Source organism: Lissotriton helveticus, chromosome 3_1, assembly GCF_964261635.1.
Source record: "Lissotriton helveticus chromosome 3_1, aLisHel1.1, whole genome shotgun sequence".
In the NCBI taxonomy this organism is placed as follows: Eukaryota; Metazoa; Chordata; class Amphibia; order Caudata; family Salamandridae; genus Lissotriton; species Lissotriton helveticus.
The window spans coordinates 2,063,616,720-2,063,642,539 of NC_136061.1; positions in this window are offsets into that span (position 1 = coordinate 2,063,616,720).

Consider the following 25,820-nt stretch of genomic DNA (forward strand, 5'->3'; position numbering starts at 1 on the left):
GCGTAGTGTGCATAGTGGGGCTACACGAAGCTACGCAAAGTGGACGAGAAACTACGCCCACCCGCACACTTCGTGTAGCCCCACTACGCGCCGCATGCCCCCTTCCCCTACATACATAATTTTATTAAATGGGCACATAAAAATAAATAAAAAGCACTTACCTTGTCTGCGGCGTCCCGAGGCTCCCTCTGCTCGTTCATGCCGCCGTCTGCTAACCAATGCGAATGCGCGGCCACCCGCGCATGCGCATTGGTTAGCAGACGGCGGCGTGAACAAGCAGAGGGAGCCCCGGGACGCCGCAGACAAGGTAAGTGCTTTTTATTTATTTGTATGTGCCCATTTAATAAAATTAAGTATGTTCGGGAGGGCTGGAGGGAGGCGGGTGGCAGGCAACTTCGCTATGCCCAAGGAGTGGGCGTAGTATTGCCTGCTTCGCCCACTTTGCAAAGGGCGAAGTAGGCAACACTATGCCCACTTCGTGGGCGTAGCGAAGTCCTTCACCCAGGGTTAATTTTTTTACTTTTATTTTTTGAATTTCTCAACAACTACTGAACGGATTTACACCATTTAAAGAAAACATCGCTTTCAGAACCAAGTTCTACCTTTTTGCCGAATTTAGTGTAATTCAGATCAGCTATTCGGGCTGGAGCCCGTAAAAAATATTACTCCTATGGAAGTTAACATGGAGAAAACACTTTTTGAGACTCCCCTTTTTTCTCAGCCCCCTCTTGATCAATCACTGCCAAATTTTCAGGATAGGAGCTGACCTGGATAGACCTTTTTTTGAGAGAATTTTCTGAATTTTGAAAGTGTTTTTTATTTCAAAGTAATATAGTGTTAGTAAAGTGTGATGTTTGATATTCGTTATAAAATATGAATAAAATTTGAGCTGTTGTTAAATAAGTACTTTATATATGCTTAGGAATTTTTCACAGGGAAGAAGTGTAGTTTGTCATCTTTATAGAACTATATGGTTTTGAAAATGAGGTACAGCATTAATTTGTGTTTGTAATGTATTCTGAGAGATAAACAAAGTGTCGCACATTTCAAATTATACTTTTTGTGGAAATAGTGGGGTGGGGGGTGGTGGTAGGAGATGTATGTGTTATTAAGTTAAAAGCGATTAAACAAAATCCAGAAATGATATGTGGGCAGGTTGTGGTCTCATTTTCTACACTGAGAGTTAGATTTGAATGTAAGTCAAGGTAAGTTGTTGTACACTGAGGCCGTCTACAGTGTTTGGAGATTACATGGAGAGGAGGTGGAGATAGGAAAAGTTATACGTTCCTTTTATATGTACGCATAGTTTGAATCATGTGATCCTAGGTCGAGATATACTATGAACATGGTTTCTGGTTTGCATTTGGGTATAATTAATAGTTTTTGTAGTTTCTTACTAGTGATTAATGAAAAGTTAGATATACTAAAATATATGGTACTAAACGGTGCACAGACATAATATCGACTCCAAAATATCGTTTGGACATAATATCGACTCCAAAATATCGTTTGGAGAAAATATCGACAGGACAGAATATAGACAGCCAAAATATTGTTTTTAAGGTAAGTGAAGTAATATCGTTTTTAAGGTAAGTGAAGTAATATCGTTTTTATTTTTAGGGTTCAGGGTCAGTTTTGGGTTTTTGGGTAAAGGGGTATTTTTAGGGTTCAGGGTCAGTTTTGGGTTTTTGGGTAAAGGGGTATTTTTAGGGTTCAGGGTCAGTTTTCAGTTTTTGGGCAAAGGGGTATTTTTAGGGTTCATGGTCAGTTTTCAGTTTTTGGGCAAAGGGGTATTTTTAGGGTTCAGGGTCAGTTTTCAGTTTTAGGGCAAAGGGGTATTTCTAGGGTTCAGGGTCAGTTTTCAGTTTTTGGGTAAAGGGGTATTTTTAGGGTTCAGGGTCAGTTTTCAGTTTTTGGGTAAAGGGGTATTTTTAGGGTTCAGGGTCAGTTTTCAGTTTTTGGGTAAAGGGGTATTTTTAGGGTTCAGGGTCAGTTTTCAGTTTTTGGGTATTATTTTATTATATTTTATTACTATATATATATGTTTAATAAATATGAAATAAAAAAATATTTATTTAACTTTCATTAATTATTTAATTATTATAAGTTAATTTAAGTAATTTTAAGTATATTTTAGTAATTAATTATTAATATTAATTTAATTTAACACTGTTTTTAGTAAATACGATATTTTTTACAACTATATTTTTGTAAACGATATTTTTAACTCGATATTTTTGTACTTACCTGTTTGTAGATAGAAACTCGATATTTTGACTGTCGATATTTTCTCAACGATATTTTTGATGGTCGATATTCTGTCCGTCGATATTCTTTCAGTGATCCGTACTAAACATATTACTTATTGTCTGTTCTTATGGAATAGAAGTGGTTGGGGAGCGCTTCTTTGTTTTATAAATGTGTGAGAGATAAAAAAATGTAAATGTGCGGTATATTTTCTATATGACTTTGTTGAAATTAGAGAACTGCATGTGATTATAAGTGCTGCTATTTGTCAGGCTGTGTTGCTCTGGTGGATATATGTAGGTGTTGAAGTGGTCCGTGTTTTACTGATGCTGAGCTTCACTATCCCTTTTGAGATACTCGTCAATTTATTAATTCCATTTAATATCTTTAATACAGATACAGTAAAGGGAACGTATATATCAAAAGTTTTGGAATTAGAACTTTATTTACTCTCCACTTGCCCTGCTATACACCCTACAGAGTGTTTAAACGACTTTCGTAACATATAGATGTCTAGCTAGTAAAGGTGGTGTAGTTCCACTGGGCCCATTTATAAACCATGCAATGGGATGGTTTATGTTTTACCCGCCAATTAGCATGTTTGTATAGTTTTTGCTGATAAGTGTTCCGGCAGACACCTGTTAAAATTAAGCCTGTGTATGGGTATAGTGGCGGTACTAGGGATGGTGGGGGTTTCTGTTTGATTTCATATGGTTAACCAAGAGCGGGGGTGGGTGTGGGGGAGGTAGTTATGGTGCTGTTTGAAATACAGAATATAGTAACGTGGAGATGTGGAGCTACTAAAGGTGATGTAGTACCACTGGGAGCACTTATAAAGCACCCTATTGCATGGTATATGTTTTCCCCGCAAATTTGCATGTTTTAATACGTTTTGCTGATGAGCTTTTCAGGAGACATCTGTTGAAATAAAGGCTCTGTATGGCTATAGTGGCGCTTCTACGTTTGCTTGGTCTCTTTCATTTATTGCGTAAAGTTAAGCAAGGGTGGTTGTTGAGGTGGTGTAGTGGTACCGTGACTATTTATAAACCGTCTTTTGATATGGTGTATGTTTGAGTTGCAAAATTGCATATTTAAATAGCTTTTGCTGATGAGCATTTCAGCAGACACCTGTTGACATTAAGTCTAAGTATGGCTATAGTGCGGTAACGGGAGTGCTGGGGCTCGTTGTTTGATTTCATAAGGTTAAGCAAGGGCATGGGTGAGGATGGGGAGGTGCATATGTTGCTGATTATAAGACGGATATTTGTAACGTGGGCATGTGTAGTTACTAAAGGTAATGTAGTTTGACTGGGCCCATTTGTGGTATGCTATGTGTCAGAACTAATGAAACAATCTTACCCTGAACTTGCACAGGAACAGACACGCTAGTTCCCAACTCCCTCTCAAGAATACCCTGGAGGTCCAGTAACTTAACCTAGACTCCAAGACTACTCCCAAGGGGGAGGATGAGTGGATAAAAAAATAAAGTAATAGGAGACTGGTCTCGAAACTCTGGTCCTCCCTTTACAGGTCTACTTCTTTCTTCAGCTCGGCATACCGTGTACTTCAGAGAGAATCTAATAATAAATTAAGAGACACAATTATTGTAATCACCCTTATCAGCTCTATGTCTTCTTATTATTCTAACTACATCTACCTACCCTAAGTTTCAAGAACTGAGCCTCTCCTCTGTGTCTTTCCCTTTTTAATTTTGAGTTTCTTTGTTATCTTCTATTATTGCACCAGTCTTGACTTGACCTATTGACAAAGAATACTTTTTCAGCCTTTTTATTCTTATAATTTAGCGTAAGTATTTTATATTTGTATTCACTTACTTGGTTTTATGGTACTTGAATCTCTTGTCTTTCTTCACTAGAAAATTCCCTGGTACTTCTCTAATCTTATAAGACAAAAACAATGGAAAATCCAGGGTATAGGGCAATCTTGACTGCACTTATCTATACTGTTGTCTAAGTATTAGAAAAGGTTTGGGTGCCAAAGACCTGAAGCTATATACCCTTAAGCTTCCGAGGCAATAAACCGACAAATTACAGTCAAACACTATGATCCGGCACTCTCCACAAAGAAATATTCGATAACAGACAAATAGATAAACAAAAACAATAAGGTATTCTAGAGTCCATTCTGGAAGGCTTTAAAAGTTCTTTATTCTTTATTCTTCACAAACATACGTAGCCAACGCGTTTCGTCCAATGGGACTTCTTCAGGGCAACGGAATGATGATTGGGGCTTTACTGTCGGTCTTCCACAATGTCCCTGAGAATAAATGTTCTTTAAGAACAGCACCTTATAAAAATGCAATTCAAATCCTTTCTTTACTTATTCGTCCTTTTATATACTTGAATATGTTTGGTCCTGGAGTGTATTATATAATCAACCAGTTAGGGCACGGGGATAACCATCTTGCTATATATGACAAGTGGTTAATTGTCTAGAATAGGGTCCACATCTGAGCTCTGTGGTTTTATTCGGTTCCCATTATTCTAGAAAGAGCGCCGTAGTCTCCAATCGCGTCGGTGACCTCCAAAGTGTGGAAGGATATAGCAAGGTGGTTGTCCCCACGCCCTAACTGGTTGATTATATAATACACTCCAGGACCAAACATATTCGTGTATAAAAGAACGAATAAGTACAGAAAGGATTTGACTTGCATTTTTATAAGGATGTTCTCAAAGAACATTTATTCTCGGGGACATTGTGGAAGACCGACAGTAAAGCCCCAATCATCATTCCGTTGCCCTGAAGAAGTCCCATTGGACAAAACACGTTGGCTACGTATGTTTGTGAAGAATAAAGAACTTTTAAAGCCTTACAGAACGGATTCTAGAATAGCTTATTGTTTTTGCTTATCTATTTCTATGTTATCGAATATTTCTTTGTGGAGAGTGTCGGATCATAGTGTTTGACTCTACTTCTCTAATCCTGTTCTATTCCTTTATTTAACTAATGCATAATTAGTAACCAATGTTTTTCTTTCTTACTATGTAATTTATATATATATATCTATATATTGTTTTACAACATCTTATATTTGTCTCATGCCTTATGACAATGCTTAATATCATCCGTCTTATTTTCTCTTTTACAGTCTTCGAGTTCTATTCCTTACTAAGGTACGTACTTTATTTCTTTAAGATAACTATTTACAATTTCCACTTAGTATTTCTATGGTTTGCCAAAATACATTCATGTATTCTCAATATCATTTTCAACTTAGTTTGTCGTCTGTCTCCTTTCCGTAGGTGGCGCTGCGAGGCGGAGAGCTGACAGGAGACTATGCCGCTGTTCACGGATCTTCTGAAGAAGGCTGCGCGGCATAAACCGACGTCCACAAGGCTCCGTTTCTTTTGGAAAATCCTAACTACTCCCGACGGAAGCAGCGGAAGAATTCCCGGATGACACCCGACGATTCAACAATATAAATAAGGCCTAACTCTGTGGAGTGAAAGCGCAACGGTGCGTACACTGGAATTTCTTCAGTGAAGTGCGCGTTCGTCTTAGAACGCGAGCTTCAACTAATCTCTGCACACCTGTGAAATGAAAGACTAGACCCCCGCTATAGGTTAGAAGAGGCAGCCATTTTTAAGTGTCTAAATTGATTCTGCTTAGACCAGCCATTGCTCTTTGGCTGTTTCTTCCTTGTCAGGCAGTGACTGTCAGATACTAATGCACCAACAATCGGCATGAAGCGTTTTGGAGGTCTGACAGTAACCCCCAACAAAGGAGGTCCTCTCAATCCTGGTTTCGTGGGAAATCATCGATGAAAAGATTTCACCAACCTAGGAGCATGTACATATGACTCTAATTCCCATGATCGCTCCTCTGGCCCATAGCCTTTCCAATCCACCAAGTACTACAGCTTTCCCTTCACTACCTTAGAATCTAGAATTTCTTTTACTTCAAATTCAACCCCAGACTCTAGATGAATAGGTTTTGGAGGTAAGTCTTTACGCAAGTCTGGTGATGCCTTTTTCAACAAGGAAACATGAAAGACAGGGTGAATTTTTAACTTAGTGGGTAACTTCAGCCGATACGTAACTGGACTCATCTTTTCTTCAATTAGATATGGCACTATAAACCTGGGTTGGAATTTTCGGTTACCTTTTAATCTAAGATTCTTAGTGCTTAACCAGACACTATCATCTTTCTCTAAGGGAGGGCCTGCACGTCTTTTCTTGTCTTCATAAGTCTTATACTTTCTTTTAGCTTGTTCTAGGTTTTGAATAGCAGTATGATGGACCTGTTCTAGATGAGACACTAAATCCTTTACCGCTGGAACTGAAATATCAGTATGTCTGATGGAAGAATTTGGATGCCTGCCATAGTTCAGATACACTGGAGAGTAGCCTGTGGAGACGTTTCTAGCATTATTGTGTGCAAATTCAGCAGCCCACAAATATTCTGACCATTCTCTTTCCTGTTTCAAAAGGAACAATTTTAGATACTGCTCTAATTCTTGGTTCATCCTCTCCGTCTGTCCATCCATCTCGGTGTGATAGCTAGTTGAATATCTGGCTACAATACCTAGTCCTTCCACAAATACCTTCCAAAAAAGAGACACAAACTGTGTTCCTCTGTTTGAAACAATGACTTTTAGAATTCCATTAATCTTTACTATTTGTGTACTAAAATGTTTAGCTAGTCGTTTAGCAGTAGGTACTCCTTTTAAGGCCATGAAATGCGCCATCTTTGAAAAGGCATCTACAAACATTAGAATGGTGTTGAACCCTTGACTAAGAGGTAAATCTACTATGAGGTCTAGTGTAACTGTGTGCCATGGGAAGGGTGGTGTAGGCAAAGGTTGTAACAACCCCTTAGGAGTCTGACGTTCGATTTTCCCTGAGCGCAGATTTCACAGGTATTAACCTACTTTTCAATGTCCTTGGTTATATTGGGCCACCAGTAATGTCTTTTTATTAATTCTTCGGTCTTTGCCTCTCCCTTGTGTCCCGCTAGGAGATTATCATGACACTCATACATCACTTGCTCCCTCAACTCTTTACTAGGGGCGGGCGTAGTGGGCGTAGTGGGGCTCCGCGGAGCTACGTGGAGTGGGCGAGAAGCTACGCCCACTCCCGCACTCCGCATAGCCCCACTACGCACCTCCCTCCCGCTCTCCTCTACATACATTATTTAAGCAAAATACCCTTAATAAAGCAACTTTAAAGCATTTACCGTGTCCGGGGCATGTCCGGGGCTCCCTCTTGGAATCGCGTCGCCATGGATACCAATGCGCATGCGCGGGCGGCCGCGCATGCGCATTTCTCCCGAGAAATGCGCATGCGCTGGCGGCCGCGCATGCGCATTGGTATCTATGAAGGGACGCTATTCCAAGAGGGAGCCCCGGACGAGCCCCGGACACGGTAAGTGCTTTAAACTTGTTTTATTAAGGATATTTTGCTTAAATAATGTATGTAGGGGAGGGCGGGAGGGAGGCGGGTGGCGGCCGACTCGGCTACGCACACGGAGTGGGCGTAGTGTTGCCGGCTACGCTGTCTACGCAAAATGCGTAGGAGGCAACACTACGCCTACTCCGTGGGCGTAGCCGATTTGGACACCCAGGGTTACTCTTTACTGGGCAAGAACAAAGTCCCCTTATAATAAGGTAGCTGATGCTAAATCTCTCCTTCTGCTTCCTCCCTCGCCCAGTCTTGCATCTCTTCTGGACTCATGATCTTGATTATTTGTTCCTTTAGATCAGTCAAAATCGTTGCTCCGATGATTTTTGTACTCGGAATTATCATTTGATTTTCTGTCTGGTTCTTTTGGGCATTACTTCCTAATCTTGATAAAGCGTTGGCCTTTCCATTCTGGGCTCCTGGTCTGTAAGTGATTACAAAATCGTAGTCACCAAAGTATAGTTACCATCGAAGTTGTCTTGGAGTCAGCGTCCTGGCTGATTTTAGGAACTTTACATTTCTATGATCCGTGAAAACCGTTACTTGATGCTGAGATCCCATGAGATAATGTTGCCACTCTTTGAAGGCATCTTTGATGGCCAATAACTCTTTCTCAGTTATGGTGTAATTTACCTCAGCAGGTGTCAGTTTGCGGGATCAGTAGGTGACTGGATGCAACTGACCTGTTACCTTGTGTCGTTGAGATAACACTCCTCCAATTGCTAGATCTGAGGCATCTGTTTTCACATAAAATTGTTCCGAAGGGTCTGCATTGTAGAGTATTGGGGTAGTGGTGAAGTCTTTCTTCAATGATTTGAAGGCTTCTTCTAACTCCTCGGTCCATTCAAAGTGAACTCCTTTTCTGAGAAAACGTGTAGGAGGGAGTATATTCTGCGAGAATTCGCTAATAAATCTTGGATATAAATTTCTGAACCCTATGAAGCTCTGGACTTCTTTAACACTCTCTAGGGACTTCCAGTCAACCACTGCTTTGATCTTTCGTTCATCCATACTTATTCCAGTTGAAGATAGGATAAAACCCAAAAACTCCACCTGGGAAACATTGAATGCGCATTTTTCTAATTCACAAACAACTTGTTTTCTCCAAGTTTCTGCAAAACTCCCCACACTTGTCCTTGATGTTTATTCTTGTCAGATGAGTAGATCAGAATATCGTCAATATACACGATTGCATATTCTTCTATATATTCATGAAGAATGTCATTGATAAAATGCTAGAAAGCAGCCGTGGCATTGCACAATCCATACGGCATGACTTGGTATTCAAATAGACCAAATCTCGTTCTGAAGGCTGTTTTCCACTCGTCTCCCTTGCACATTTCTTTTCAAAAACTCACATTCATCAATAGCTCTAGCCACTTCTTTACAGTTAGTATTGAGGCTTTTCAAAAATTGCCTCTAATATGGGATCATCGCCGGAAACTAGAGGCATGGAACAAGACGCTGCATCACCACTTAAGTACGATAAAACAAAGGCCACCTTTGACTGCGCATCTGGGAAAATTGAAGATTGACACATGAAATGTAAAGAGCCCTGTGTGATTTGTGCCTTTTGTGGGTCCCCACTAAATCATTCTGGAGGGGCTAACGGGATAACTGGGGACAAGGAATAGATTACTTGTGTCGTCATTCTATTGGGTCTTCAGCGGAAGGATTCAAAGTGTCTCGTCCAGAACCAAAAGGTTGCCTTAATTTCTGAGCTAGTTCAGCCGTCTCTTTCCTTGAGTATACCACTTCTTACCTAAGGCTCTGGTTTTCCTCTCTTACTGCCACTAATTCCTTTTGTATTGTCTCTGGAACTGTTCCTAAGGTTTGCAAGTTTATTCCTTCAGCCATTTCTGTCCGGGTACAAGTATACCACTTCGGCACTTCACTCTGTCAGAACTTAAGAAACAATCTTACCCTGAACTTGTACAGGAACAGAGATGCTAGTTCCCAACTCCCTCTCAAGAATACCCTGGAGGTCCAGTAACTAAACCTAGACTCCAAGACTACTCCCAAGGGGGAAGGGGTAGTGGATAAAATAATAAACTAAGAAAATACTGGTCTCGTAACTCTGGTCCTCCCTTTACTGGTCTACTTCTTCCTTCAGCTCGGCAGACCGTGTACTTCAGAGAGAATCTAATAATAAATTAAGAGACACAATTATTGTAACCACCATTATCAGCTCTATGTCTTCTTGTTATTCTAACTACATCTACCTACCCTAAGTTCCAAGCACTGAGTCTCTCCTCTGTGTCTTTCCCTTTTTCATTTTGAGTTTCTTTGTTATCTTCTATTATTGCACCAGTCTTGACTTTACGTATTGACAAAGAATACTTTTTCAGCCTTTTTATTCTTATAAATTAGCGTAAGTATTTTATGTTTGTGTTCACTTACTTGGTCTTATGGTGCTTGAATCTCTTGTCTTTCTTCACTTGAAAATTCCCCTGTACTTCTCTAATCTTGTTATATTACTTTCTTTAACTAATGCCTAATTAGTAACCAATGTGTTTCTTTCTTACTATTGCACATTCGGAAGAAAACTTCTTGTCTCTGGTAAGTATTGGGTTCTTGTAATTTATATATATATCTATTGTTTTACAACATCTTATATTTGTCTAATGCCTTATGACAATGTTTAATATCATCCGTCTTATTTTCTGCTATACATTCTTTGAGTTCTATTCCTTACTAAGGTACGTACTTTATTTCTCTAAGATAACTATTTACAATTTCCACTTAGTCTTTCTATGGTTTGCCAAAATACATTCATGTATTCTCAATATCGATTTCAACTTAGCTTGTCTTCTGTCTCCTTTCCATAGGTGGCACTGCGAGGCGGAGAGCTGACAGGAAACTATGACGCTGTTCACGGATCTTCTGAAGAAGGTTGCGCAGCATAAACAGATGTCCACAAGGCTCCGTTTCTTTCAGGAAATCCTAACTACTCCCGACGGAAGCAGCAGAAAAATTCCCGGATGACACCCGACTTTTCAACAATATAAATAAGGCCTAACTCTGTGGAGCGAAAGCGCAACGATGCGTACACTGGAATTTCTTCAATGAAGTGCACGTTTGTCTTAGAACGCGAGCTTCTCTGCACACCTGTGAAATGAAAGACTAGACCGCCGCTATAGGTTAGAAGCGGCGGCCATTTTTAAGTGTCTAAATTGATTCAGCTTAGACCAGCCATTGCTCTTTGGCTGTTTCTTCCTTGTCAGGCAGTGACTGTCAGACACTAATGCACCAACAATCGGCATGAAGGGTTTTGGAGGTCTGGCACTATGGGATGGTTTATGTTTTACATGCCAATTTGCATGTTTGAATAGTTTTTGCTGATAAGTGTTCCGGTAGACACCTGTTAAAATAAAGCCTGTGTATGGGTATGGTGGCGCTACTAGAAATGGTGGGGGTTTCTGTCTGATTTTGTATGGTTAACCAAGGGCGGGGGTGGGTGTGGGGGAGGTAGTTATGTTGCTGTTTGAAATTTAGAATATAGTAACGTGGAGATGTGGAGCTACTAAACATTTGTAAAGCGCACAATCACCCTTAAGGGTCTCTAGGCGCTGGGGGCCGTCAGGAAGATTAAGCAAGCTATTTGCCCAGAGTCATATGGTGCTGGGCTAATCTGCCGCCGGTGCCGGGGATCGAACCATGATCCCCAGAAGCCGGAGTCAGTCGCCCTAGCCGCGGCGCCTATAAAGCGCCCTATGGCATGGTGTATGTTTTACCCGCAAATTTGCATGTTTTAATACATTTTGCTGATGAGCTTTTCAGGAGACATCTGTTGAAATTAAGGCTCTGTATGGTTATAGTGGCGCTTCTACGTTTGCTTGGGCTCTTTCTTTTATTGCGTAAAGTTAAGCAAGGGCGGGTGTTGAGGTGGTGTAGTGGTACTGTGACTATTTATAAACCATCTTATGGTATGGTGTATGTTTGAGTTGCAAAATTACAAGTTTTAATAGCTTTCGCTGATGAGCGTTCCAGCAGACACCTGTTGACATTAAGTCTATGTCTGGCTATAGTGGCGATAACGGGAGTGCAGGGGCTCGTTGTTTGATTTTGTAAGGTTAAGCATGGGTATGGGTGGGGATGGGGAGGTGCGTATGTTACTGATTTTAAGACCGACATTTGCAACGTGGGCATGTATAGTTAGTAAAGGTAATGTAGTTTCACTGGGCCCATTTATTAACCGTGCTATGGGATTGTTAAATTTTTTCCCGACAATTTGCATGTTTGAATACTTTTTGTTGATAAGTGCTCCAGCAAAAATTAAGCCTGTGTATGGGTATAGTGGCGCTACTAGGAATGGAGGGGGTTTCTGTTTGATTTTGTATGGTTAAGGAAGGGCAGAGGTGGGTGTGGGGAAGTAGGTATGTTTCTGATTAAAACACAGAATATAGTAACGTGCCGATGTTGAGCTAATAAAGGTGATGTAGTACTACTGGGAGCACTTATAAAGTGCCTTATGGCATGGTATATGTTTTACCCGCAAATTTGCATGTTTTAATATGCTTTGCTTATGAGCGTTCCGGTAGACAGTTGTTGAAATTAATTTCCTGTATTGCTATAGTGTGTCTACTAGGTTTGGTGTGGCTCGTTCTTTAATTTTGTAAAGTTGAGGAAGGATGCAGTGGCAGTGTGCCCATTTATGAATCGCTTTATGGTATGGTATGTGATTTTCTGGCACATTTCCATTTCCATGTTTTAATACCTTTTGGTGATGAGTGTTCCAGCAGACAGGTACACAAATTACATAATATTTCTGTGGATAAGAAATCATCGTGCTGATAGATACTCTTGTACTGTGGTAGAAGGCTGATAGCGTTGATGGAAAATGATTAAACTTGGTGCCATTGTAGATTTCAATGGAAGCTTATGCTGTTTCTTTGTTACTATGGTGTAGTTAGAGTTGTTAGTGGGAGAAAAATGTGTGGGTGCTCTAAAAGGGGGGGCAAAGCTCTTAAAGGGGTGCGGGCTACGCAAGTTGGGCTGTGGTCTAAATCAAGATAAGTATCATTGCGTGCTTTAAAAAATCCTCTCCAATTATCCTATGTTCGGAAAAAAACATTATTTAAAGGATTTCCCTTCCTTCTACAACGTGGATAACCTAGCGTGATGTCTCCAGTTCTCAGTAGTGAGCAAAATAAGCATGCGTACATCGATGTGCATGCTCTCACTGCAGTTCAATAAAAAAGAAAAGAAATTGACTGTTTGCGAGGGCTGAAAATAAAATTGACTATGTTTGCGAGGGCCGAAAATAGAGCCCGATAGAGACCCGTTTGGAGGCTCTCTGAAAATAAGTGCTGGTCCTCAGACCAGGCCCAATGAAAGCCCAGCATCTATCTTTCCTAAGCACTGCGCCATACAACCTTCTTTTAATTGATGCATACATTCCTACTTATATACATACATACATCTGTTCCTGCACTTATCTTAAGCATCTATGAGCCCACTCGCCAATTGTAGCACTGTGTCATTCATGCAGCCATACGCCTACATATCCATAGATACTTCTGTCCCATAACCAATACTGAGCATCTATCAACCCACCCATCTATCGTAAGTACTGATCCCTGTATTCATTTATTCTTCCATCCATACATTGATACATCGATCTATGTATCTATGCATTGATGCATCTGGCCATGCCCTTTATTCAACTATACGTTCTTATTTTCATGCATCGTCCGCCCGATCCTAAATACGACGTATTATACTCATCCATCTAGCCTCTTAAGCGGTCGAAAAGGCTTGCGGAAAGCATTGACAGGCAGATTATTTTATAAAGAATAAGAAAGCTTAGAGTTGCTCTTTGTGGAACATACTTCACCATCATTCTCTGGTGGTGTTTTAAAGAAAGGTACATGTACCGAAAGAAATGTAAAAGAAATGTAAAGGAGCTTTTAAGTGCAAGACGTTAATTTAGAAACAACATTTTGTCAAGTTGTATATAGGTACACTGTTTTAAAGTGACCGTGACTGACAGATACTGAATACCTGTACTTCTTACATTTGAGAAAGTATACTAGAGGGGTAATTTGGGGTGGTGAGAACCTTGACTTCTATATTGCCATGTGAAGCACAGTATTGGAATATTAAAGTAATTGCAAAGCTTTTATATTCATATTAAAGAAGGGGTGTGAGAACTAAGTGAGGCAGACAAAGCATGTGTTTTCGTAGCACTCAAACAAGAGAAGAGAATGTGTAAGGTCAGAGCAGGTAGGTGCTGGAGTTGCCTGTTTGTGGTTGTTTCCAGAGGCGCAACCAGAGCAAAATTTCTGGGGATATTAATTCTTTCAGCAATAGGCAGAGTGGGGATGTAGGGGCTGTAAAAAGGGATGAAAAAGATCAGAGTCTTATTTACCAAAAAATGATCTTCTGAAGACCTGTGAAGTACTCGGGTGTGGCTGTGTGTGTGCGCCCGGAAAGCTGTTTGAGAGAGTCCGAGGAAATGGGCGATGCGTGCCTGGTGGTCTCTTTGCTAATTACCCTACAATGATGTTGCTCCTGCGTTGCAAAAAGAGAAGGAAAATTCTGAGAGAAAATGTGTCTTTTTAAAGGATTTCCCTTCTCCTACAGTGCAAATCACCTAGCATAATGTCTGCACTTCTAAGTAGTGAGTAATGTGTATGCTTTCACAGTCTTACTGCAGTGCAATGAAGAAAAAAAAACAATGAGGTTTGTGAGGCCCGAAAATAGACCCCCATAATGACCTGTTTCGAGGCCCCCTAAAATAAAGTGCTGGTGCTCAGACCCCCACCAACACCCCCCTCCCACTTAAAGCCGGGGGGCAGTGTTATGTTTGGGAAGTTGTAGATAAAATTGTGGGATAATAATGGTAATGTTTGTGTGTGCTGTTTGGTTGATAATATCGTCTTTAGTACATAGATTAACATTTTTAAAAATACTATCTATAAAGTTGTCTGCGGTGGGTTACAGAGAGAGTGGTGTGGGGTGGTGGGGTGCGGCGGAGAGGTGAAAAGTATGAGGTAGTTCAGTTACATATAAATTGTAAAGGTGTTTTGTAAATAATGAAATAAATACTTGCTGTATGTTCTATGGTACTACTTGTCGTCTTAGTGCTGCTCTGTCGTGCTCAATCACGTTGCAGCACTGGGTGTGGAAGTCGTTAATGGAAGTTTTGTGATTGTATGTTATTTTAACTTAGTGAACTATTGTGAAAAATAATTGAATCTATTTTTTGTTTTTCAGAAAATTATTTCGTTTGTATTAAAATTTGGAAATGCCAGGAAGAAGTCAAAAAAAAGAAAAGAGAAGAAAAATATATATTTCAACAAAAGGCAAAAGTTTGAATTACAAAAAAATGGGAGTAGTACAGAAACAGTTTGTTCTACTATAAATACGAGATGAAAAAAGGATCACACAAGAGGAAAAAGATGAATTTTTCAAGTAAGGTGAAACAGATTTCAATTTCAAATACCAGGAAAAGGAAAGATGATAAAGAAATAGTATCTGTTACTCGGAGACAAAAGCAGTTTCATGAAAATCGTCAGAGACTTTTTCGATCGAGAGTGAATTCAATGAAAACAATGCTGCAAATATAAAACAAAAGTTTTTGAGTTGAAAGAGAAACAGCGTATTGGAAGTATAGTGGATAGTGCTTTCAATTTAAAACAGAAGTTTTTCATTGTGATTTTGAGGAGAAAGTATTAAACAGAACGTTAGGTTGTTACAAGGAATAGATCCATGTCACGTAAGAAAATATATTGAGAAGTATGGGCATTCTCTAGCTTGTCTTTGAAGAAAAGTTTGTAAAATGTTTGTCATCAGTTGAAGATGTTAGCTGTATGTAATTCAAAAATGCAGAAGTTTGTGAGGAAAGAGTACTATGTAAAAATTCATGCATTATTTGAGTACAAGTGTTTCATATGCTTCTTTATTATTTGTTCAAAAGTTTGACAATTACAGATGTTGGAGGAGATGGGAAAGTGATTAGCACTGATCAGTTGGAAGAAGAAATTGGTAAGTTTAATGTAGTGTGGCGTGAAATACGAAACTATGTTTATGTTTGTTGTTGACGTACTGATCATAAAAGTCAAAGTAGGAATGTTGATTTGTATTTGAGTAGTTAAAAGGAGAACAATGGTAAGTGGGTAGAATTTACAATTTGTTTGTTGGTGGAAGTTGAAGTTGAAAGAGTGCTCGACTACCAAGCGGTTTCTTGGCGCTATAGAGAGAAACTGGGAGCTGAGGAAGAAAGGGGGGCGGGCTAAGATGAATATGCTAAGGGAAAGAGGTGGGTTTTTAAGGCTGCGCGAAAGTCTACGTAGGAGGGCATGGATCTAATCGCAAAAGGAAGTGCATTCCAAAAGGAGGGGGCAAGAGTGAAAAATCTGGAGCCACCAGATTTCTTCTTTCGAAAGCGAGGAACGTTGAGGAGGAACTTGGAGGATGAGCGAAGACTTCTGCCAGGAACGTATGCGTTGATCATAGATCTAACGAAGGCGGGGCAGTGCCGGCTATGGACATAAAGGTGAGGCAGCCCATCTTGAAGAGCGAACGTTCCCTCATGGGGAGCCAATGGAGAGTCTTCAGCAGAGGGGTGATGTGACTTGATTTGGGGAGCCTGTAAATAAGGCGAGCTGCTTGGTTCTGGATGAACTGCAAGCGGCGGTGTTCGTAGCATACAGCGCATTGCCGTAGTCCAGGCGAGATAAGATCATGGCCATGACAATAAGTTTGAGAGCCTCAACAGAGAAATACCGTGAGATTTTGTGAATGGTTCTGAGGGATAGGAAGCAAGAGGAGACCACCGAGCTGATCTGGGGCCGCATAGAGAGATCTTGGCTAATTTTAATGCGAAGAGTTTTAACAGAGGCAGAGGGAGACGGAGGAGAGGCAAAAATGGGGGGCCAAAAAACAGAGGACCAGGGATTAGAGGGGCCACCGATAAGAACTAACTCCGTCTTTTCAGGATTCAACTTCAGTTGGTTAAGGTTCATCCAGTTATAGATGAAGGTAAGGGTGGAATGAACTGTAGAAATTGAGTTAGGAGAAGAAGAGAGGTTGAAAATGAGCTGGAGGTCATCGGGGTAGTTGAACGCCGTGACATCCATGTCCTGTAAAGCAGCAATAAGGGGATGTATGTAGAGGTTAAACAGAAGAGGGGATAAAGATGAGCCCTGGGGTACCCCACAAGAGACAGAACGGGAGGGTGCAAGAAACTCCTCCAGCCAGACAGCCTGAGTACGGTCTGATAGAAAGGAGGTAAGCCAGGCCAGGGCCGGCCCCCGCAGACTGGCGCCCCCGACACGGTCGAGAAGGATGGAATGGTCGACCGTGTCGAAGGCGGCGGAGAGATCGAGAAGGACTAGGGCCTGGGGGGAATTAGTATCGGCGCCACGTCTAAGTTCATCGACCACCGAGAGGACAACAGATTCCGTAGAATGTGCGGGACGGAAGCCGGCCTGATGGGTAGCCAATAGGTGATTGGCCTCGATGTAGGTTGAGAGCGAAGAGGTGATATGGCTTTCAAGGATCTTACTCAGGAGCGGGAGTAGTGAGTTAGGCCTAAAGTTAGAGGGAGCGGTGGGGTCGGCACCAGGTTTTTTTAGGATGGGGATTACTGTGGCCGATTTAAATGTGTCTGGTACAATACCTAGGGTAATGGAGATATTAAGGAGGGTAATTGGGGGTGCTGGACAACAAGAAAAATCTCCCTCAGTATATTGTCCGGACAAGAGTCAGCAGGGGAACCCGTTTTTACTTTCCCCAGGAGGGTACGGAAGGTCTCTTCGGAGATCAGAGGGAATTGTTCAAGGGAAGAGGGGGAGGAGGTAGCGAAGGGCAGAGAAAGGAAGATGGGGCCAAGGGAATGTTCTGTTTAATGGTAGTGATCTTTTCGATGAAAAAGTCATTAAGAGCGTTACAGAGGGATCGAGAAGGGATAGGCTTGGGAACGACTCTGTCAGAGGCAGCTAGCTCATGCACAATCGTGAAGATCTCCTTGTGTTTGTTGGCTGCCTGATGAATTGTCTGGGAGAAATATTCCAGTTTGGTGGTGAGTATAGCTTTTTTGTAGGCCCGGAGGAGAATGAGATATTGAGTCTTAAGGTCGGGGCAGTATCTGTAACGCCAGTGGCGCTCAGCTCTTCTGAGTTCCAATTTCTGGGTTTTAAGGGCATTGGTAAACCAGCGGTTGGCGTCGTGGGGACGGCGCGTTCTAACCCGTCTGAGTGGCGCAACTTGATTGCAAGCCTCTGAAAGCCATTTGTTAATGGTGGCAACCTGCATATTGGGAGGAATGTCTGTCAGAGTAGGAGCAGAAAGAGCTAAAGAGTGGCCTAGAGCGGCCAAATCCACCCTATTCCAGTTACGAGCCCAGATGTTTTTGAGGAGAGAGGGAAAGTTGACCTCCCCAAAAAAGGCGGAAGAGGTGATCAGGAAAGGGTCGGACCACGCGCAAGGAGATATAGTAGGAGTAGACATAGATAGGTTGGTGGACCATACTTGGTCCAGAGTGTGTCCATGAGTGTGGTGGGGGAAGAAATATGGGGAGTGAGATTAATACAGCGAAGGGTGTCAGATAAATCTTTGGACATGGTATCCTCGCGCGGGTCACCCGGCAAAAAGTTAAAATCACCTAATAAGAGGACAGCGAAGTTATTGACCACAAAAGTGGCCAGCAAGTCCTCAATGGCCGGGATGAAATAGGGCATGGGTTGAGGGGGGCGGTAGAGAATCACCACGGTAAGGGGAATCGCAAGATTGGTGGAACGCGCCACCAGAAAATCAACTGATGTGATAGAAGGGTAAGAGAGGGGTTGGAATTGAAGGTTGGAATGAACTATCATAGCCACTCCGCCGCCGATCTTCCCCTCAGGACGGTCGGCACGGAGGATGTAGTACGGGTCAGGAAGGGAAGTAAGGACGTCTGGTAGGGAAGCAGCAGTGTACCACGTTTCGGTGAGAAACAAAATATCGGGTTTAGTGGATTCAAGGAGACCGAAAAGCTCTACTTGATGCTTGACCGCGGACCGAGTGTTGAGAAGAGAGACATAGGCCATGGGGGAGGGGCTTCCAGGAGACTTAGGATGAATTAATGGAGGTATAGGGCGTGGAGGCAGCATTCGCGGCCCGGGCTTTGGGATAGAAAGGTTGACGCAATGAAGCTGAGTAATTTCCAGGGTATTGATCTGAGCCAAGGTGGAACCAGTAATGGGCCAGTCGTCCTGGAGTGCCAGGAGTTGGTTAGGAGAATAAGTGAGGGGGCAGGCAGGGTGAGGGGCCACGGCATGGCACGGACGGGTGCAGACGGGCTTGCTTTTTGCACGCCGCCGGCGTGCCCGCTGCACGCATCCGCTGAGCGTGTCCGCGGCGCGGCCGGGGGAGGCACATCATTAAGAAGAGTGATAAGGGGCGTGGCCTAGTGTCAGTGGGCGTGGCCAAGAGCTAGGGCTTCCCCCAAGAATGGCGGCAATCCTTCCCGTGGCCCGCAGCAGCACCTTAATCGGCTGCGCGGGTACAAGCGATCAGGGGAACAGGGGGTAAGTGCACAAACAATAGAATAAAACACAGTACAAGTGACAGCAAATAGATTTTTTTAAAAGCTTCGCTCCCGGTTTCCGCCTCAGGAGTCAGTTTCAGGCTAAGACGTGCGGTGCAGGGGGGCGTGATTTAAATAGCAAAAGGGGGCGTGGCCTAGTGTCAGTGGGCGTGGCCAAGAGCCCGGGCTCCCCCCGAGAATGGCGGCAATCATTCCCGTGGCCCGCAGCAGCGCCTTAATCGGCTGCGCGGGTACAAGCGATCAGGAGAACAGGGGGTAAGTGCACAAACAATAGAATAAAACACAGTACAAGTGACAGCAAATAGAATTTTTTAAAAGCTTCGCTCCCGGCTTCCCCCTTCATGTGTCAGTTTCAGGCTAAGACGCGCGGTGCAGGGGGCGCGATTTAAATAGCAAAAAGGGGCATGGCCTAGTGTCAGTGGGCGTGGCCAAGAGCCCGGGCTTCCCCCGTGAATGGCGGCAATCTTTCCCATGGCCCGCAGCAGCGCCTTAATCGGCTGCGTGGGTAAAAGCGATCAGGAAGGTGAATTTGAGTTAGGTAGTGATCAAGGTATATGTAAATATTGTTAGAACAAATTAGAAGAGAACAAAATGCCTCTTAGAGCAGTACATAATAACTTAGAATTAGTAGCTATTCCGGAGGAACTGGCAGAATGGAATACATATGAATCCGTTCTAATTCAATGTGTTCATTCTTTTCAAACTATAATTCGGGTGGAGCCTGAAATAGGTAAACTGCCACCAACAGACTTTCAAAGAAGTTTGAAGGAAGAGTGGTATAGTTACCTTTGGATTTTAAGAAAAATATTGAAACTATTGCTGGGGTGAAAGAGGAAAATTAGGAAGTAGTCATTCTAGGAAATGGTGTAGTAACAAAAAGTCGGAAAATATGGTAAGAATTTACGGGTGTTAATAAAGTTGAAAAGGCTATCTTATATCTTATAGAGAACAATATTTATTACAACACTGTAAATGAACAGGTAATACGTTTAGAAGATGAATCTTTTTGACTGATATTCTGAAGCTGCAATCAGTACAGGTGGATCAATATACCGTCCACCTTCTCCTGTAGGAAACAGCTGTGGAAAATAATGACCTTCCAGGGTTTTCTCCCATACACTCATTGGAGTTCCCTGTGCTTTTTTATTTCAAATAGCTCAATGCTGATTCCTATTACTTCTTTTGAATGCAAAGGATATATTGTGAAATGTTCATAAATATCTTCAGTCCTTGACTTGTCCACTTTCTCAAGTTGATCACTTGAAATTTCAGATTATATTCTGAAGATCCTAGATTTCGACAGTGCATTTTATACATATTTTACCTTTTGTTTGAAAGTGATCTGTCGTCTTTGTCGTATGCAGTGAACCACATACTCAAAACTAAAGTTCATCAATAAGTTTTTTCTGCGAAAGAATTTGTGGAGAAAGTTCAAGAAAGAGGTGAAAAGTTAGAAGGACACTTAATCAATTTGATGGTATGTTAACGTGGAACAAATGAGTATGGTATTGTCGTCATGAAGTACTCAAGTGTATGTTACGGAACGTAGGTACAAGAACATGGTTTGTCACACTTACCTGTGCAGAGTATGCATGGGAAGATTTGATTGACTTTCTAAGAGAAGCAAATTCCAATATAAAAACATTTTGAAATAAAGACTTTTGGTGATCTGTGTTCATTGGTTCCTATAAATGTGTGCAGATATTGTAATGATAGGTTTCAACCTATAATGTCTTTTATCTGCAATAAAAAGAATACACCTCTTGGAGAGGTTAACGATTTCTTTTGGAGAAAGGAGTATCAAGCAAGAGGTGAACCTCATATACATATGCTGCTATGGATCATGGATGAACCTGAATTTGGAAATGATTCTGATGAAACAGTATTGTCTTTCATTGAATAGTATGTGACATGTGAGATACCAAGAGAAGAAGGAGATAGAAGCTTAAGATAGCAAGTTTTAAATTTCAGAGTCACAGTTGTTGAAAGTATTGCAGAAGAAAATACAAGTTTAAAGGAAAATGTTACACCAGATGTCAATTTGGTTTCTCCTGTCTAGTCATTTGTAAAGGAATATTAAGTTAATTTTTTACTTCTCTAAGGCACACAATAACTTGGAAATCTGAAAATAATAACTACATGCTAAAAAGAAGAGAAGTGTCAAAGTATATTAATGATTACAATCCAGTCATTTTAAAAATGTGGAATGCGAACATGGACATTCAGTATGTTGCAGATAACTCAATTGCTTTTGCATGTTATGTTACATTGTACATAACAAAATCAGAAAAAATAGAGATGAAAGAACTGTGGGAAGTGATTAGACAAGAGAAAAGCCTTAGTAAAGAATTGTACAGCTTTACTTTGAAAATGCTTTCCCACTGAGAAATTGGATTGTATGAATGTTCAAACTGATTGTGCTCTTCAAGTTTAAAATCAAAGTCACGAGGAATCATTTGGGTATATTTTGGTCTTGCCTGCAAGCGAAATGGAGTTTTGAAATCATTTGAAGAAATTGAAGAATTAGCAGTAAATGAAGCAGACAGTACAGAAAATCTTAAAACTAATATGTGGGACACGTACTAACCGAAAAGGAGTCAGCATCTGGAACAGCTATGTCTGTATGAAGTACTTCAACATCACAGCTTGAAAAGAAATGTTAAAGAGAATGTAAAAGAAGAAGAAAATGCAATAGTTGGATGTTATGGTTGTTTAGTAAAACATGCAAAGAGTAATCTCATAAACCAAAAGAAAGTTAGTTGTGAAACTTTAGATAAGCGAGAATTTTACTATTTAGCACTTCTGCATCTGTTTAAGCCATGGCGTAGTGAAAGTGAATTATTTGGAGACTTTGACTATTACGAAGATTCTTGTAATACATGTAAAGGTAGCGCTGCAGTTACAATTTTTGCTTTATATTTAAAAATGTTGAATGATGAAGTTGTACAGGAAAAGACTATTACGGCTGAAATTAGTAATGAAAGTTCTCAAGATAGTGAAAGTAGTGGTCCATGTAGTCACAATCTTCTTGGACGACCAACACTGGAAAATGAAGCAGCCATTGCTAAGCATGAATTTGAATTTGCAATGCGGTACAGCAGGTCCGAACAGTGTAAATGGGTCTTGATTCTATGATTGAGGATGTTAGAACTTAAAGTCTGTGATCATTTTTGTGTACCCCCTCTGACCAGGTGCAATCAACTCTAAGTCCCAACAGTGGAATTGCGTCTTGATCCCACAATGGACGATGTTAGAACTGAATCTTAGAGTGGAGATGAAGGTACTCCCTTTGACCGGGTGCAACCAACTGTAGGTTCCAATAGTGGAACGGTTTCTAGAACCCACAATGGACGATGTCCGATATAACTTCTGCTTGTTTTTCACAGAACTCCCTCTGTTGAGGTGCATCACAGCTTATGTAGGTAACTGTTGTACAGGAATATTGGGCTTGGTTGACTGTAGTCGGTGGAGTAAACTGCGGTACAGCAGGTCTGAACACTGAAACAAGGTCTTGGTTGTATGATTGAGGATGTCAGAAGTTAAAGTTCTTCTAAGTTCTTCTTAGGGAAGAGGTGTGGCGCCGCGGCCAGGGTGACTGACTCCGGAATCTGGGGATCACGGTTCGATCCCCGGCACCGGCAGCAGATTAGCCCAGCACCATGTGACTCTGGGCAATAGCTTGCTTAATCTTTCCGACGGCCCCCAGCGCCTAGAGACCCTTACGGGTGATTGTGCGCTTTACAAATGTGGATTATTATGGATTATTAAAGTCTGTGATTATTTCTGTGTACGACCTCCGACCAGGTGCAAGCAACTTTAGGTCGCAACAGTGGAACAGTGTCTTGATCTCACAATGGAAGATGTCCGATATTACATGTTGTTTGGTTTTCATCGAAATCCCTCTGTTGAGGTGCATTACACTCTGTGCTTCCGTAGCTAACTGCTGTACAGAATTATTGGGCTTGATTGAGTGTAGTCGCTGGAGTACACCTCGGTACAGCAGGTCCAAACACTGAAACAGGGTCTTGATTGTATGATTGAGGATGTCAGAAGTTAAAGTCTGTGTTTATTTCTGTGTACCACTTTCGACCAGGTGTAACCAGGTCTAGATCCCAATAGTGGAACGGTGTCTTGATCCCAGAATGGAAGATGTCCAATATTACTTGTTGCTTGGTTTTCATAGTACTTCCTCCGTTGAGGTGCATCAGACACTGAGCTTGCATAGTTAACTGTTGCACATGATTATTGTGCTAGGTTGACACCAGTCAGTGGAGTACACCATGGTACAGCAGGTCTGAACAGTGAAATGGGGTCTTGATTCTATGATTAAGGATGCCAGATTTTAAAGTGTGTGATGATTTTTGTGTACTCCCTGTGATCAGGCGCAACAAACTGTAGGTTCCAACATTGGAACAGTGTTTTGATCCCACAATGGAGGATGTTAGAACTGTATCTCAGAGTGGAGATGAATGTACTCTGTTCGACCAGGTGCAACTAACTCTAGGTCTCAATAGTGAAACGGTGTCTTGATCCTAGAATGGACAATGTCCGATATAACCTTTTGCTGAGTTTTCACAGAACGGTCTCTGTTGAGGTGCATCACACTTTGTGCTTATGAAGTTAACTGCTGCACATGATTAATGGCCTTGGTTGACTGTAGTTGGTGGACTACACCACGGTACAGCAGGTCCAATCAGTGGAAAGGGGTCTTGATTGAATGATTGAGGATGTCAGAACTTACAGTTTGTGATGATTTGTGGTACCCCCTCTGATAAGCTCTATCAGACTCTAGGTCCCAACAGTGCAACGGTGTGTTGATCCCAAAATGGACGATGTTAGAACTTAATTTGAGAGTGGAGATAAAGGTACTCCCTTCGACCAGGTGCAAGCAACTCTAGATCCCAACAGTGGAACGGTGTCTCGATTCCACAATAGAAGATGTCCGATATTACTTGTTGCTTGGTTTTCATTGAACTCCCTCCGTTGAGGTGCATCAGACTCGGTGCTTCCGTAGCTAACTGTTGCACATGTATATTGTGCTTGGTTGACACCAGTCGGTGGAGTACACCATGATACAGCAGGTCTGAACAGTGAAACGGGGTCTTGATTGTATGATTGAGTATGTCAGACGTTGAAGTTTGATATTATTTCTGTTTACCCCCTCTGATCTGCTGCAACCAAGTCCATGCTTTCGAATTGAATGGTACATAGCTGTCAGGTGTTAATGAATAGTGAGTCTGGACTACAATGCAGACAGAAGTGTTCATAATTCAGATTGAGTGCTGATTGTTTAATTATAGAATCAGCAGTCAAGTAACTACAACATCTATTGGAATATACATATTATGTTTTTAGTATACTTGCTTGAAGACATTTTTTTAAATGACTTATAGGTTTACTACAATGATGACATTTAATTTGCAAGTGCAATGGAACACTGAATGGTCTACACTGTAGACAGCAGAAATGGAATTTGATTTGTTTTGTTTTATTTATTGCAGAATTTTCTGCAATTTATGTTGTTGTCTTTTGTGAAGAGGAAGTGGCAGAAAGTATTCATGAATGTCTGTGTGATACTGTCTACACAATGTCGATTGAGTTGGTCTTGCAGATGACGCAGTTCTACAGGAAAATGCATTGCTCCAGTGCACTCTGTCTACACCATGCATACATAATATTACAGGCTCCAGACATGCTTTTTGTTGCTTCGTGTATGGCAAACGGTGTAGCTGTATTCTATCTTACATAGCTGTGGGCCCTTGCTGACCACTCTCACTGGTGTACACTGTAGACAGCAGTGTTCACGATTTAGATTGAATTGCTATTGCTGATGATGTTCTGTTGATGGCAACAGATATTACTCTAAGTATGGCCTGCCCGTCTACAGCACACATCATCGCTGGTTGTTGACATGCTGAATGATTTTGATGTGGCTATCTGAGTGCACTAGAACTGATAGTCCCTTTATGATGCAATCTTTTTGTGTATTATTTCTGATCTATTAAGTGTGTCTCAGTATACCATAAGTTGTGTCTCTTTCAGGATAGAATATTTTTCTGTATTACTTCACATCTACTGTCCCTACCTTACTGCAGTACAAACCATTTATTATTTTATTATTGAATGTCCGTTTTGCGATCCAATGATTACTGTTGTAGTAGATGATAGCAGCAACTATTCCTTGAGGGCTGGTTTACACTGACTCCACATGCATCCACCACTGGATAAATGACTCTGGTAATCAAAAGGTGTCGAGCGCATGTGCCCATACCCACTTACACTGTCTATCTGTGTCAGTGTGTTCTTTATCTATGCATTACACTGCCACTGGGACGTACTACATTACATTGTGCTGTGGGTAGTGTATGTAACTATATTACCTCTGGTATAGGGGAAAACCTTGATTATGTAACTTTTAGGTGTATGGCTATCAGAGTTGGAAGGCTACTTTACAGACCATGAATGTTGATGAAGATGATAATTGCATGTTGTGTGTAGTGTAAGATATGTGTACATTGCAAAATGTTTTGAAAAAAGCTCTCTAAGCAGAAGAGGTGTGTCTCATCAAATGCAGTACAGAGATTGACGTGGCGTTTTCCAACTGTTACAATGGGAAATGT